The sequence below is a fragment of the Corvus moneduloides genome, chromosome 4 (assembly GCF_009650955.1).
Source record: "Corvus moneduloides isolate bCorMon1 chromosome 4, bCorMon1.pri, whole genome shotgun sequence".
Taxonomy (NCBI): domain Eukaryota; kingdom Metazoa; phylum Chordata; class Aves; order Passeriformes; family Corvidae; genus Corvus; species Corvus moneduloides.
In genome coordinates this window covers 58733825-58750835 of record NC_045479.1, presented here as the reverse complement: position 1 = coordinate 58750835, position 17011 = coordinate 58733825, and the positions used below count along the sequence as shown (strand labels likewise).

General features: G+C 34.8%; 1 long non-coding RNA gene across 1 annotated transcript; it reads right to left on the bottom strand.

Moving 5' to 3' along the window:
- Nucleotides 1-1613: 1613 nt before the first annotated feature.
- LOC116443332 lies at nt 1614-16790 on the bottom strand. Its single transcript, XR_004239837.1, has 2 exons — nt 9167-16790; nt 1614-6240 (listed from the first exon to the last, which is right to left on the bottom strand). It is a non-coding gene; the product is annotated as an uncharacterized LOC116443332 (long non-coding RNA).
- Nucleotides 16791-17011: the final 221 nt, after the last annotated feature.

Here is a 17011-nt window from a genome sequence, read left to right as displayed (position 1 = left end):
GATCATATTCCAGAGTCATAGACAAAGTTAATAGAACTGGAAATTATATTAGCAATGCCTATATATTTCTGTTACTTTCTGTCCATTTTTATTTTATAGTCATGTTATACTGCTTATTGAGATTATGATTGTGATGTTCTATCTTTATTACTTTGTGGCCTAACCTTTCAAGTCTGAGCTTTCATGGACTAAACAATAAATTTTGCTATAACAACCTCACTTAATTCCCCTATAAAACTGATGTTTCCTGACGGTTGTTCACTGATGTGTACTGTAAATATGGCATCCATAAATTTTAGAATTTAATCTCATTTGGTCCATACAAAACAATAATGAAAGCCTATAAAACAGGAAGCAGTAAGATGAGAGTATTCAGTAGTAACTGCATCTCTGTTCCCCAATTGAAAAAATAGAATTCAAAAATTCCTTAAAATGAATAATTTCCCAAAATTACATTTGCAATATGATTGATTGCTAAATTCCTTCTTTAGCTGTTACTTAAGGACTAAAGTGTTACTGGGAGAACGTACAGATGGAGGGAAGGGTAAGGAGGGACAAGACCTCTGTCAGTACGTGTGAGCTGTGGAGCTATTTGTGAAGCAGAAAACAATTACTTACCCTCTTCTCTGAGGAAGTAGGGAGAGACAAGGGTGTCCTTGTCCACTGACAGTGAATGCAGTCCTGCCATAGGGATTCACAGTTAATGATGACACAGCCTAGCATGAAGCAAGGGGGAAAAAAAGGAAAGCTGTTTTTCTGAAAAAAATTTTTTGTATTGCAAACTCTTGCTGGCTTTTCTCATGCATTGGACCTAAATAACAGCCTAAGCTCAGCTTTCATTTTGTAATAGTCTGTTGTTCTCCTCTAGGTTCCAGATGTGCACTTCTAATAGCAATGACAAAGCACAGCTTCTGATTAACACTAATGATGCTATTGTGAATTGGCACTGTGACAATACAAATGCTTTTTGGACTGCTTAAGCTTTTTACCTTAGACCCACCCATGATCTGCCTCCACCTGAGACATTCGAGTAAATGACTTTCCCTTACCAGATTCCCTGTGGGATTTACGTAGAGTTTTTTCCCCTTTTCTTATTTTTTTTTTTGGGGGGGGCTCTCTTGAACTGTACTCTCTAAATGTACAGTTAGATTGGTTTTTTGTACAGTCAGTGGCTAGAATAGAGATGTCTTAAAAAGACAGATGTGGAAAGGGGAGAAACCAATAACCTATGATTAATGAATCATTGGGAGATGATGTATAAAATTATACACAGAGAGAAAATGGAGAGCAGAGGCAACTGTGACAGTTGATTATCCTCCTATCTTCATATTTCAGCCATCCCAGGTTTTTCACTGGTATGGTTGACAGATATATTTTTCCAGAATATATTTAATAATTAATAATTTTGGGTCTAGCAAGAAGTTCTAGATACAAAGGCCTGGATGGCAAGACTCAGTTTCAGAAGGAAAAATTATCTGCATTCTTTCAGCAGCTCTGTTGGCTATTGAATATATTTGCTCAATGTTCTTCATTTAGTCTTTCTAAGCCCGTAAGAGCTCTTATCATTTTTAAACATAAGATTACAATTGATTAAATTAAGAGAAACAAGTCCAAGCAGGCAAGTATATCTTTATTCAGATAGAACTGAATCTTCTCCTATAAATAAGTGCCTAAATGATGTCATTGTACAAAATTATGTTGAAAATCCGGATCTCAGAGAGCTGTTTATAGTCCTACCAAAAAAAGGTAACCTTAAGGATTCAGGAAGTTAAATCAGCTAAAATTAAGCACACCTCAAAACTGGTTTACATAAATTTTCTTTGTAATTTATGCTGGCTGCTCAAATATCATGGAAGTAAAAGGTGCAAAAATGGATGGGTGAACTGACAGATGGATATGAAAAATCAGAAAATTAGTTAAATTTCAGGATTTTAATAAATTAAGCATGACAAGCATAACACAGGAACCCAATATTTATTTAGTTAATTTAGCTTTGTTTTTATTATAAAAAAATTGTCAGTACATATTGGAAATCTCATTTATTTCAGAATAAAAGAACATGCAGTTGGCAACTGATGATGCCAAACCCAGAACTGCAAGAAAACACACATTCTGCTGGCAGGATTAGGGTGTGATTCTGAAAAATATGGTCATGATTTAAGAAAGTTTTGCACAATTTGGCTACTAAACTGACAGAGTAAATGTTAACAGTCAACATTTCCTTCCTTCCTGCCTTCCTGCCTGCCTTCCTGCATCCCTCCCACCTTGCCTTGCCTTTCCGTGCCTTGCCTTGCCTTGCCTTTCCCTCCTTCCCTCCTCCTTTCCTTCTGTCCTCTTCCATTTCTCCTTTTGCTGAAAATGTGGCCTTTTTTGGTACTTTCTCTGTTCCTGTTCTTGAACAATTTAATCTCTAATTTTTCATTTGCAGAATGAATGCTGATGCTCACAGTAATTTTCTTTCTACTTTCTTTAGGGCTTTTCTCTGTTTCCTTCTAAATTCCCACTTGGTATATATACATTGTCTTTTCTGCAGTCAGGTTTTGGCATTTTGATGGAAGTTTATGGACTTTCGTTCTGTTATATCTAGAGAAATTTGGGTCTTAATAAGAGTCTAAATAGTCTAGATTCATAGTACTGGATTTAAGTCTGTAACAAGTTCATCTCCAATTCATTGTCTGCTGTTGCCCTGAGCTTACACCAGTCACAAGAAACTTCTCTTTTTCTTACAGAAAGCTTTTTCCCTTCCCCCACTGTCACCTCCACTAATGACTATCACTATCTAGTGTATCCATTTCTACCTTCCATTCTCATGCTGGTTGTCCAGTATATTTTCTTCTGTGGGATTTTAAAACTGTTTCTTTCTTTGGATTTTTTAATAGTACAAGGACCTTCGCACACAGGAATATAAAGATATGAAAGTGCATTTTGTTTTCTTTGGCTTCACAGGTAACCTTCATGTGAAAAAATTATTTGCCTCCATGAGTCAGGCTGAAGAACTTGGTTTCATGAAGACACTTTGGGTCATGTAGATCCAGTTTTGTTCTACAGAATAGGAATACTTTCTGCAGTAGAAACCAAGCTGCTGTGAATTAAGGATTACACAATGTGCTATCACAAATGGAATACTACTTAACTACATTTTTAATACTTCACTAAATCTCTTATCTATTGAACATATCTTCTTGCTAAGTCTGAATGGTGTTACAAGACAACCCCTTACTAGGGCTAGAAACTATATGCACAAAGAAATAAAAATCTAATCTCTGTTTTCAGCTGTAGCCTGTACAACATCCCACGTCCATTTCCTGTTGTGTTTTCCAGGTAAGTAATACCTTTCAGAGTAAACAGAACATAATATGCAAGAGACCTGATATTTTTACATTTATGCTGAATTTTATGTGGGAATGAACTCAAGCTCTAACAGAATACTCTTTTCTCTCTGTCCCACTTTAAATCTGAAGGAAAACTTGGGGTGCCAGAAACTGTTTTTTGGAACAGGTACCTACAGTTATTTATATATGGATATTGTTGTTCACATTTAGAGGATTATATGTAGATAATATCAACAATAAAATTAAAGTAAGTGTGCTTCAAACTAATTTGATCTGATAATTTTGATATTGTTTGGTTAGGTGCTGGATAACATTCGAACATTTTTTTGTTATTCAGGGATAATGTATTATTGGATATAAGCCAAAACATGAACTTCTGAAGATTTTTGTATATTATTTCACAGTGGAAAGAGTGTTGTGCACATTAGAATTTAGGAAAAGAGCCCTACATGTAATGATTTGTCCACTCTTACCTAAATGAATAAACATATATTCTAAAATAGGAAGTTAGTTTCTTTTGTTCTCAGACTGTATACTTTGATATACTGGCATTAAAAATTTTTATATCCTGTTTTGGCTGCCAGCATAATCAAGTGCCAATAACTCTAGCCGCAACTATTCAGTGATAGAACAATCTTACTAGCTTCCCAATCTTTGAAGATCTAAGTAAATACAAAAACCAATTTTCACTTCTTTGTTGATCTAGTTAATTATAGTGTAGAAAGACTAGCAGCTGTCCTGCATATGTTTCATTTTTGTCCTCTTTTTCTTCCCTCCTGATTTGAACCTTACATGGCTTCTGAAGTATTTTGGAGGTTAATAGACTGATCCAAATCTTTGTATCCATAGCAATCCATGGATATTATAACACTCACAATAAAAACTGAAAAAAAAGATGCTAGAAATATCTCCATTATGAAAGTGAATCCCAAAAGAAAACAGATGCCGGGTAAATATCTTGTGGTGAATTATTTTTAAAGAGCTTAGACAATTAGCATAAAAATTTGGGCACCAAAATCTTTTAACTCATGCAGGCCAAACTTACATTGCTATAGTTCAGCCCATACAATGGTGGTGTTTTTTAAACCAAATTTGAAGCACACGATTACTTCTTTAAAATACTCAGCAGAGCTGGAAAATGAGATATTATTCTTAATGGCAATCTAATAAAATTCCAGACAGGCCCACATATTGTGATTACCATTAGAAGACCCAACAGTTGCACTGAGCAGGCTATATCTGGGAAACCAATCTCTGTTGGATAAGCATGGGTTCTTCAAGGTAATTAATCAGCATGACTATTTGTTTCAGAAGTAAAAAACAATGGAAAAATACAAATCTTTCAGAATGAAGATTTAAAAAAAAAATTATATATATATAGGATTTGGCCTACATATACTGACAATCAGGCTTCAAGTTCTGTACAGACTTGAGAGTAGAACTCAGTTTATGAAAGCTCCTATTTACATAGTGTCAACTGTTGGATCACATTTTACTGATCTAAAGACTGCTTTCCTTTTTGATCTGCTGCAAATCTTTACAAGACTTCATAATTTGACAAGTCACTTTTGTAGCACTACAAAAGAAATAGCTTTTATTAAAGAACTCAACAGCTGACAAAAAGTAGTAAGGCAAACTTAGGTCAATGGGGGAAAAGCACAAACAAATCCAAATATATCCATGAAAAAATCTGCAAAGAGAAGTTAAACAATTCTTGTTGCTGGGAGTTCACCTGCCGAATTTTAGCTGTGAGCAAGTTTGGCATGTGGAATTAGTTTGTTGTCTAGACTACTTCTCTAGCAACTGGAAAAAGACCAGCACTTCTGGTAAATATTTAATTCTGACTAGCTTAAAAGCCCTCATCTATAAAGCATATTTGGCATATTTAATCAGCTTCTTAATGCTTCAAATAAAAAATAATAACTTGATAAAAAGCATTCTGGGAAATATTAATAATATTGAATAAATATACCAAATCACTTATTTCCACTGCTGTGAAAAATAGTAAAAAGTGTTTTTATAAATACATCAACAACAAAAGGAGAGCCAAGGAAAATCTCCATTCTTCATTGGATGCAAAGTGAGGAACATTGCCACTAAGGATGTGGAAAAGGCTGAGGTAATGCCTTCTTTGCCTCAGTCTTTGATAATAAGACTGGTTATCCTCAATGCAGCTGGCCCCTTGAGCTGGTAGACAGGGACAGGGAGCAGAATAGACTCCTTGCAATCCAGGAAGAAGCCGTTAGTGACCTGCTGTGACAATTAGATGCTCACAAGTCTGTGGAAGCGGAGGGGATTTGTCAAAGGTCACTGAGGGAGCTGGCAGAAGAGCTTGCTAAGATGATCTCTTTCATTTATCATCAGTCCTGGCTAACCAGGGAGGTCCCAGATGACTGGAGCTTGGCCAATGTGACACTCATCCACAAAACGGCCTGGAAAGATGATCTAGGGAACTACAAGCATGTTCTTCTTGATTTTTAGAATCATAGAACAGTGCAGGTTAAGAACGACCTCGAAAGATTGTCTGGTCAACCTTTTCTTGGAAAGGAAGTCTAGATCACAGAATCAGAATCACAGAATCACAGAATATTCTGAGTTGGAAGGGACTCACTCTAGGACCTTGTCCATTTGCATCTTGAAAACTTCCAGTGATGAACACTCTACCATGTGCCAGTGGATGAATGCTCTCGCTGTAAAAAGTTTCTTTCTTCTATGAAGTTGAAACCCCTTCACAGTGCAACTGGTACCCACTGGCCCACAGCTTCTCCACATGACTCCTTGAGAAGTGAGAGGACAACACTTGTCCTCATCAAGAACTGGAATACTGTGATGAGGTTACTCCTGAGCTTTGTTTTCTCTAGGGAGAAGAGATTTCTTCAGTCTTTCCTCAAAGGACAGGCTCTCCATCCTGAAAATGGAAAATTTATTTTTGAATTAATTTGAAAATAGCATCCCACCCTTACTGTATTTGCCTACAGAGCTTCTTTTTCAGAGACCTTGCAGCCTGAAATGTTAATTCTTCTTCAGGATTGTTTTCAGACAAACCAAAATATATTTGAAAATTATCCAATTACTTTCAGTGTGAAGAGTGCTGCTTTATTCTCTTTGGTATAATAAGGTCACAATGTAAATGACTGGGTTGCTACTGCTTATCAGTGGCTACATGAACATGAAATAACATCTGGTGGCGGGATGGGATGTGTATACCTTACAATATTAATTTTAAACTTTATAGAAGAAGAAGAGAAAAAAAAAGGCAATGACTGATATTTGAAATTTATTTTCCTTTGGCTTTGTTTCAATGACTAGAACATTTATATCATATTGTCAAATGTGCAAACTTCAGTTACCAGCCTCTGTGAATTGAAAACATCTTTTTACTTGTAAAAAAAAAAAGGTGATTTTTACACAGAAGCACTCTTTGTTTACTGCTCAAGAAACTGCGTGAAATGTTATTTGTTAGATTTCATTAAAATCTCCTAAATATAATGAAAGACTAAAGTGGGCCTACAAGAAAGCTGGAGGGCATGTAATGATAGGACAAGAAGGAATGGCCTTAAGCTGAAGAAGTGCAGGTTTAGATTACATATTAGGAAGAAATTCTTTACTGTGAGGGAGGAAAGGCACTGGAAAAGGATGTGGATTCCCCATCCCTGGAAGTGTTCAAGGCCAGATTGGATGGGGCCCTGAGCAACCAGGTGTAGTGGAAGGTGTCCCTGCCCATGGCAGGGGGTTGGAAGTAAAGGATCTTTAAGGTCCCTTCCAAGTCATTCTATGACTGTCTTGCACATGTGAACATGTTCATTCCCGTGTCAATAAGTGGAATAACCATCACTATGCATCAGTCCACCATCTCCTGCTGTAAGTGTATCTCAGGCTAGCCAGAGATATCCCAGTCTTTCAATAATGAAAAACATAAGTAATTATGGTATATTACATCATTTTCAACAAGCAATAATTAGTCCTAATTGATTGATAGACATCATCATCTGTATGCCCATACTTCACATATGGGGGAAGGAGAGGCTGAATTACAAGGCAAAAATTGTCATAATGTACACACACCATGACCTTTTCTAACTTGCAAGACAATTGACTCATAGTAAGATGGCAGCCTTTGGTTTGATATAACTTGTTCCTAAGCAAAGAGTTCACAGCTCCAAAAACCACTCATTAAATTAATGAAGCTCTGCTGATAAGCTATATATTAAAAAAAATTTTTAAATAATGAAAGGTAAAATTGTGTTTTCATCAGGAATTTTAATTACCAACTGAGCTTTGTGTGTTGTGAGAAGTATTTAGCAATAGTACTAGCTTAACTGAATGGTACACAGTGAGAAGTGTTTGCACTGGCTTTTACCAAAAAGTAGGAGCAATATGGTCCTGGTAAATTCATTGAATGCTTTTCACTAAGATTACCACAGTTCTTTTACTTTCCCTTGAACTCTGCAAAATAAGAAAAGTCTGAATAATCATCATACATTCATAATCAAATTATGATGAAACAGTATTGGGATAGTTTTTAAGACTGGGTTTCAGTCAGTATCTCAGGGATAGGTAGCCATAATAACCTTTCCAGCATTCAGTATTTTCTATAGTATTGATAACATATTGCTACAGTTGGTCTTGATTTTAAGGCTGCAGACTTCAAAAGGCCAGATTGCCTGAGGACTAAGAAAAAATCTCTTTGATTTGAAAATGAATGTTCATATCTTGAAAAGACTCAAATGCATTTATCCAGGTAATTTAAGAGGGAATTCAGACTGGATTTAAGTCTGCTGACTTAGAGTTAATAATACAGATTTGTGTTTCAAAAGACTTTAAATGCAAATATCAACTCTTTGATGAGATATGACTATTGTTAGCTTTTGTCCTGCATGATGTCATTTACTCAGTAACCTGATTCAACAAGTGTGTAATAAGGCCAATTGGCTTGGCTAAAAATAATTAAAAGACACCAATAAAGACAACATTCTAAACTGAAGTAAAAAGAAAGAGGAAGGAAGAAGAAAATGACCTTCAACATTTTGCTAGTGAAATTGCACATCTGATAACTATGGAGTTAAAGATATAAGCATGAAAGCACCCTTCTCTCAGTGTACTAATAATAAACTGCTTGCTTCATGTCTTTTCTTCTGTGGTTTTATGTAGGCATAATACTCTTAATCATGAAGATGTACTTATAGAGTAGTGCAGTTTTGCATGGCACTTCACTGCAATAAAACTGAAAAGCATTTTGCTGCATTCTCAAATAATTTTTTTCTCAAATACAGACTAGAAAGTAAAACACTTAGTCACTTTGCCTCTGTAGGTGATTAGTACTCTGGAATCTTTCTCTTTGTTATGCACTATAAGAATAAACATTATTTAGTGTGGTAATAGTAAAGGAAATATTGAATTCGAGAGTTGATACAGTAGATAGAGAAAGTTGTATTACACCAATAAGTCACTCTGTTCTGAAAATGTTCTACCCAATGCTTCTGATAATAATTGAATGCTATTATGATGCATCCCACACCTCATATGTTATCATATTTGCTTCTTTGCCTTGTACTAAAATCTAAAGTTCACATTTTGACAACTTTTTTTCTGAAAGCTAAATTCACAAATCTTTTTAAACCCATAGGGCAACAATACCACTTTTTCGCTTTTGCTTTACCTTCTCAAAGAATTGACATTTTGTGAGTCAGCATGAACATTTTAGGTCAATGCTGTTAGAGTTGCTGCCTTGAAAATGTATCTTATTATTACTTTTTTTAAAAAAGATTTTTCAATAAAGGTAGAAAGATTGTACAAAAATAAGATACAGAAGCATAACATTTCCAGCCTTTTACCATTTTGATCAGACACCAGGATAATTTGAACTAATTAGGGACGAAAAATACGAAATGCTGCTGGTATTGATATCGACAGAAGGTGCACATATATCTAGGAATACTTTCTTTTTTAATCTTCAGTATTTCAGTAATGGAAAGTAATGTTCCTGCTGAAAGAAAAAGAAAGTAAACAAGATGAACTTAACAAACTTATCATAGCAATGTTGCAAGTAAGCAGCAGGAATAATGAGCAAAAAGAGAAACAAAAGGTTCCACAGGGGACTAAATTAGAGCCAAAATGGTGTAACCTCATTTTCAGTTATTTGCAGGTCTCATTTTAATGAGTTGCCGAGAGTGCTGGTATGGTATGAGTATGAAGTCAGAGTCCTCAGACATTACTATATCTATAAACAGAATGAAGAAATGGCTTGGAATGTCCACATTTTAAAAGAATCTATATCTTTAGAGTGTCGCTGATCCCTGATATTCTTCTACAGTTAGCCAGCTCTCAAGCAGTCTGACTGCAAGCCCTGAGTCACAGCATGGTGATGGGAAATGAACTATTTTTGGTTGCAACAGACCTGGACCTGACTTCTTTCAGCAGATCTCTTTGTGACTGTGGTTAGGATTTCATTGTAAGTCACTTCTTGATTCTATTTACTGAATCCTTCATAGTTTGTAACACAACAGAAGAGACGTGTGAGACTCACACTGTGTCATCGAACCTCTGGGAGAAAAATGGAGGGATTTATCTTGCAGAAGGTCTTCAGGAGAGCACTCTCCTTTGTAGAGTTAATGGCAATTTGTGTAGAAAAAGAAAGGGAAAAGAAAAGACAACGTTCTTGTAACAATAGTCATGTGAAAGTAGCTACAGACAGCCCAGATGGAATTAAGCATTAAACTCCCCAAAGGATCAGGACCTATTAAGCCATTGCCAGCCACTTATTCAAGTAAAATAGATGTAAAGTTAGAACAATGCACCTTCTATTTCCCTTTCAGCACAGGAAATAATATTTTGGAGAAAATAATATAGGTCAGTATGTTAACAAAACATCATACTCCATAGAATAATCTATGAGATTGCTCACTATATTTCAAGGCTCTGTTCACATGGAAGACAGGATGTTATTCATCATTAGATATACCATCCTCCTTCAATTATGAATTCTGATACCTTAAGGTGTTTGCGTTTCCTTTAAATTTAATATAAGACATTAGTTTCCTGGAATTATATGACCAATGAATTCACTCCTGTATAGATTTTCACTTTTAAACTGGCAAAATTTATTTCTACAAGCTTCATTTTACCTAAACAACAACGCACAGGTATGATTTGTCTCACTTATTTTTGAACATTTAAAAGTTACAATATAAATATCTCCTTTTTTATTCAGTGCTTTATAATTCAAAGGAGAAAATGTCTGAAACTCTTTGTCTGAATTACAGAATAAATTGATTATAGAATTAATTTTATCAGGCTCAGATTTTGAGTCTGTGATTTCTGCTCACACTTAGATATATAATTATTAAATTCTGCCATTTTTTCAAGCACTTCCTTTAGTGTTTGGATATTTCTTTTAAACAAATGATGATTGAACAGGAAGCCCAGTTTCTTCATGACTTCTAAATCAGGAAATATTAGCAGATTATTGCTCTGAATGTTAAGAAAATGAAAAGTCAAAATATTTTACTTCCCTGTCTTTGCTGGATGAGGACTACTTGCAACAGTGACTAACCTCAGTTTTTGCAAAACTGGTCAGGACTTCTGCAGATGCTGGCAAACACAAAGTTGAGACTTGAAGAAAAGTAGGACTCCAGAACAAAAAAAAATTATTTCCCCACTGTACAAAAGAAGTTAATTCACAAACAAACATCAGCAATTTTTAATTCTAAAATTCTGAATTTTGGACTTAGAAGATGTTTTTTCTTCTATCACTTTTATATTAGTAGTATTACAGTATTATCTAATTTCAAGTTAAATGTAATGTTATACTATCTAAAAATATCAGGTATCTTAATGGAAATACCTAATTTTTTTAATTTCACTGATGGAAATTAGATATTTAACTGCATTTGAGAATCTGAATAAATTATGTAAATTTGCAGTCACATAAACAATCATATATGTACTGACAGCCAGTGAATAATGTTACATGTAAAATACAGACATGAATATCTTGTCTTGCAGAAAGGCTTGGCAAAATATATTCTAGTTTTAAAATAAAATAAACATGCTACAAAACTTATTTACAACCACATTGCACAGAACACTAGAAATACGTATTTAGAAATAATCTAGAATTTTTTGAAGTGGATGCAATAATTACTGAAATCTACTTTTTCTCTGGTTTAAAATTAAATAGTGCATTACAGTGATTGACTAAATTAGGAAAATAATTCAACAACTACATCATAGACCCAAGACTTTGCACTAATTGTGACTGCTCAGGTAGTTTTTCCAATATTACATCAGATTTCCCATCTGAAATGGATTCAGTGTAAGGACATACCCTTTCTAAAAATTTCTAGTTTAATGCAAACCCTCCATATTTCCCATATAGATAATAAGGCTAATTTTCAGAAATAGACAAAATTTGGAAATGGAGAACTCAAAATTTGACTCTCTGATCCTTTTTTTTAATAAAGATTTTGGTGTTTGTGTCTTACCTAACACAAATTAAGATTCCAGACAGGAACACATAGAAAGTGTTCTCATTAAATGCCATTAAGGAATCTTTTAGAAAAACTACTGGTTTCAGCAGCCTTACTGAGTGCAAGTGAAATGCTAAAAATATTTGCAAATGCACATGAAGGATTCAGCAATACGATGTTACCACTCTGAGACTTCTAGTTTCTTTACTGACACTGTTTAAAAGGAGGAAAGAGTCACCCCATTAGATTCAAGGGTAGTAAATCACACGTTTACAAATTTTACACACAATATGCTCACTTGAATACCCAGAATGAGTTGTTGGACATCTGTGCTGTATTCCAAAGATTAATTTCACAACCCACTGTGATAAGTGTAGTCATTCTGTGAAGTTGCCACTACCAGCATCATCAAGTCTGTTAAGTTTATTGTTAGTTTTGCATTGTTTGGCTTCTGTTTTAAACTGAAACTTTTAAAATATCTTCACATGGGCATGTTCGTATTTCATTGTGAGATTTCATTCTTGTAAGGATTATTTTCCTGTTTATCTATTTGCATCACATGCAATATGCTAGTTGTGATTCATTGTCTATGAGCTTTCAAGATTACACTATACAAGGTTATTTTGCAAAGGTGATGGAAACTGACTTTTTTCCCCCCTTGTTCTGTCAGCATTTATGCTATTTTTAAAAATTTGTCTTGCATATAAGCCACATTATATTTTTGTGCAAAAGTGTGATATCCTTTGCCACATATGTACAACAATTCATAGTAATTATAGAGTATTTATTCTACACATTAGAATAACCAAAGTGTGCTGGCACTTCTGTTAACAATAGAAATCAAATGATGTTTGAAGATTATAAAGGTGAAATCTCTTAAAAGTATTAGTTTTACTTTTTAAGGGTGTTATTTTTCTAAAGATTTCTGACTACGTCTTGGAGAAGACTTACTCACATGAGTTTTTATATCACTTCATTTCAAGAAAAGACACCATCTGCATTCCTTTAAAAGCAGCAACCTAAGATGCACTGGTGGAGCTGAGCTATTCAAAGTCAAGAGTGGCTGTTTCAGAGCACACCAGACATGCTGACTACTTTAAAAACTTGCTGCTTCAGATTTATGCCTTACAATAGGCACAGATATTAGACAAGACATTAAAGAAAAACAACCAAGTTGTTGTTGTGTAAAACTAGAGCACCAGCTGATGTGTACTTTTTATTTATTTATCCTTTTTGCTGTAAGAAGCACTGTAATGAAATGTGAAATTGATTGCTAGACACTTCTTTTGTTCTGCAGATTCTGAAATGTGATTGCCAAAAGTTATTGCAGACTAGTCCCAGAACCCTCCCACCTTGTTTTTACAAAGGGTTACTAGTTTGGTGAGCCTGTTTCTCTCCACTAATCACACAGTCTTGATGTAAATGTCATCTAGGAGCCCCCATAATTGACTTGATCAAGAGAATCAGGTGCTGTTCAAACAGTAACAGGGATTCAACAATATAGCTCAGGCAAGGGAAAGGGGCTGTGAATAAGTACATATCCTAATCCAGTGGGCTGGGGCTCCACAAGAATTCTTACAGCTCTTTGCCACAACCTTCCTAATTTTCACAATAGTATGGTCCAAGGTTACACTGATATCACATTCCATTCATGATCTTGGCAGTCAACTCTCTGGGTGAGGGAAGAGATTGCACAGCTGGTTGATTCACTGAGGGCTTTACAAAATATTTCTCAGTACCTTAGACCTTCCATCTTCAGTCATTCTGTTCAATTTATTAAACTATTGTCCTCTTAATGTGTTTCTTTTATGTAATGTCTATATCACATTTTGCTTATATGCTGTATTCTATATTAATATTTCCCAGCAATTTTCTCTTTAATTCAATGTTTTTCATTTTTTAGGGAAACAGACTGAACTTGAATTTTTCTTGGTTAAGCCTCTCTGAGGATTAACAACCAGGAGTAAAGGTACCTAATGTAAGTCCCTTGAGTTAAGTCCTTGTCATCAGTCATGGAAAGGTAGTACTTTTTTTATACCAGCTATTATTGCTGAGAATAAAACAAAATGCCAGAATCATGAGTTCTGCTTTAGAGCTGAACTAGAAATTTGTATGAAACCCTGCATTGTGACTGAATAAGAGTAAAGAAACCTTTTTTTTGAAGATCTATTGCCAGCAAGTGTTGCTCTCCATTTCTGTTAAAATATAGAGCAATAATACTGATAACTAAATCCAAGGCTCAAATACTGCTTGAATGTTCCAGGAGAAACATAGGGTCCACATGTTATTTTATAACTTCACTGAAACAGATTGAAAATCTTCAGTATGTCACACCTAGAGCAGACGGTGATAGTGTGACAATCAAAACCCATCCTCAGACAGGGAAGTGAAGATCAGTGCCACCTGATAAATAAATGTGTTACTTCCAATTCTATTACAGAAGCAGTGAAAATGTGTCACGTTAGCTTAACATTGATTCATTGAATGCCTAAGAGGAACACTGGCAGATTGCTTTAATTAACAGATGTACAAGGGCTGCTGATGTTTTTCAAAGTGAAATTTCCTTGCCTCTTGCTGCAACCCATCAGGCTGTCATTCTCAGGTGACAGAATGACAAGATATCAGACCAACTGCTATAAAAGCTTTTCATTCTCAGTACTGTGTCTAAATATCTATGTTAACAATATGTCCTTTTTCACAACCATATTTTAGTCTTTAGTCCTAAGGAAAAAAAAGGCAGCAACTTCCTATCAAAAAAAGTCAACAGTTGGATCTCTTGACTTTTCCCACAAGATGAAGTGGACTGATTAAGATGTTCTTTTGCTCAAAAATTTATTTCATTTAAACAACAAACTGCTTACATATATGCATTAGAAACCTTGCTGCTGGATTTTCCTGATTTCCATTCACCTCACCTTGTAAGAAACAAAAGGCATGCACGATCTCATCCAATCTAACATAAGCATTCACCTCAAACTTAAACTGTAGGTGTCTAGTAAGAATTCCTTTAATGCAATATTATTAGATGAATTTCAAGTATTCACAAAAAAATCTAGTTCACTTAAGTGCTTACATAAGGCAGATAGAAATCTTTCTGCAGGACTTAGAAAGTCACCTTGGTACTAGTGCTGAAACACCCAATCCTTCAGTAGCTCATCTCTGTTCTGAAATTTGAGAGGCCGGACTTAAATTTTAGGTTCCGTTCCAATTCTGCTCAGAAGCATAAATGAACAAATACTGATGTTGTGTATATCTATTTGTGTATGTAAGTATCTGTAAGAAAGGGAGAAAGGAAGCTCTGTCTCCCCAGCTTATAAACCATTTCAAAGGATGAGGTAATAATATCTCCTTCAGGCCAGATGTCATGAGATCATTCTCATTTTGAGGAAAAAACAGAAGAAGAGAAAATTACAGGTTTTGTTGCATGTGACATACTTGTTGAGGTTTAAAGAGCTGGCCTCAGATATGTGTAGACAGGGTGCTGTTCATGCAGAGCTGTGTCCCAGACCATGTCATGCGTGAGCAGAATCCGCCTCAGAGCAGATACAGTGAGACTTTAAACAAACATCCTATTTCATTCTGCATGTTGGAACTGTTTACAAGACCAAAGCCTTGAAAAAGATCATTTCAGACCTTCATGTTTCTCTGTCTCTCTCACACATCTATCTATTTATCTGCGAAGGCTTGAAGTCTGCAAACAAATATGATTGCTGATGAGGGCACAGCTTAAAGGGACAGTATGCTGAGCAATCAATGAACAAGAGGGAAATCTAGTCCACTAGTCACAATAATTTTGATATTGTTTACTAAGTACTTGCCTTGAGTCAGTTAAATTCAAGAAGTGATATGTATGGCCATAGACATATTCAATTTAATTTCTCTCAGTGGTGTTGATGAAAAGTCATGGCTGAAAAAAAAATTGTTATTGGGAAAATTCTCGGTGTACAAATAAAATGTTCTGTTTTGGTAAACAGCCAAGAATACTAGCAAAATTGTTTGTATTATCCCATAGGCTTTGAGCCATTCCAGTTACACCACACAGGAAAGGTGACCTTGAAACTTAGAGGTAATTCTTGGCAGGTTTCCTGAACTCTATTAAGACTTTCATAAGGAAAATGACTGCAGCAAAAGACCAGGTATAGAAACATTTCTGAATGGAAACCAAGTGTTAAGAATTCAATGTTACACCAATAAACACAGATGCTGGAGGATATGTATTTGATTTGCATTGCTAGAACCTCTCCAAATGATAGACCTATGACTGCTGTATCATTGAATTATACGGAAATATATATTCAATTGAAGAAATGTATAATAGCAATATTAAATGGATTGCCTTTCTCTCTAATGAAAGACTTGTCATAACTAGTGTTTAAAAAAAAATCAAAGAAAATTTGTGGAAGGAACAGTAATTTCCAGGAAAATTAAAATTGTATGCATATAAACCTAAGTAATTCCTGAGAAAGCCAGACTCTTATACAACAGAAATAGTTCTGTCAATAAGTAAATGGATCTGAAGATCATTTACCTGCTTTATTGACCAATGAAGTATAGATGAGAAAATAAAACTATATTAAATTGAAAGATTTCTAGCTGAGTACTGTCACATAACACATACACCAGATTTAATTTTCTTAAAGTGGCATATTTTAAGCAATTTTTCTCATTACACTAAAGTTAACATATTTTAAGATGCTCTGAAAGAGGACATCCGAAAAGTATTTTAAAAGACAGAAACTGAGGGTTCTTTTTACCTTGAAGTTTACCTTACCTTTACTTTCACAGGTAACCACAAAGGAATTCTTACCATCAAATTATTTTTTATATTTTCTTTTCAAATCTTTTTTGTCTTTGAATTATGAAATTCAATATTTTAGACTATGTATATGTTAATCTGTTTTAACAAATTTAGAGTGATAGAAAAAGACATAGATTGGGTAAATTTAATACAATTTAAAATGAGGAGAACAGCAAGAGATTTGGGTGTAAATTTTTTTGTTAATGATAAAATTTTAAGACAGAATTTTATTTTAGGAAAGAATTCCAGAAAGAAACAGATAAAGAATAGAAGGAAGAGAGGAAGAAGGAGAAAGTTGGAGGAAAGTAAACAAAAGAACAAGAGACTCAACTTCACCCCAAGAGTGCAGTGTGGATAACATTTCTCTCCATTTAGGATCCTAGAGGGTCTGTGATTTGTGTCAGGACCCCCAA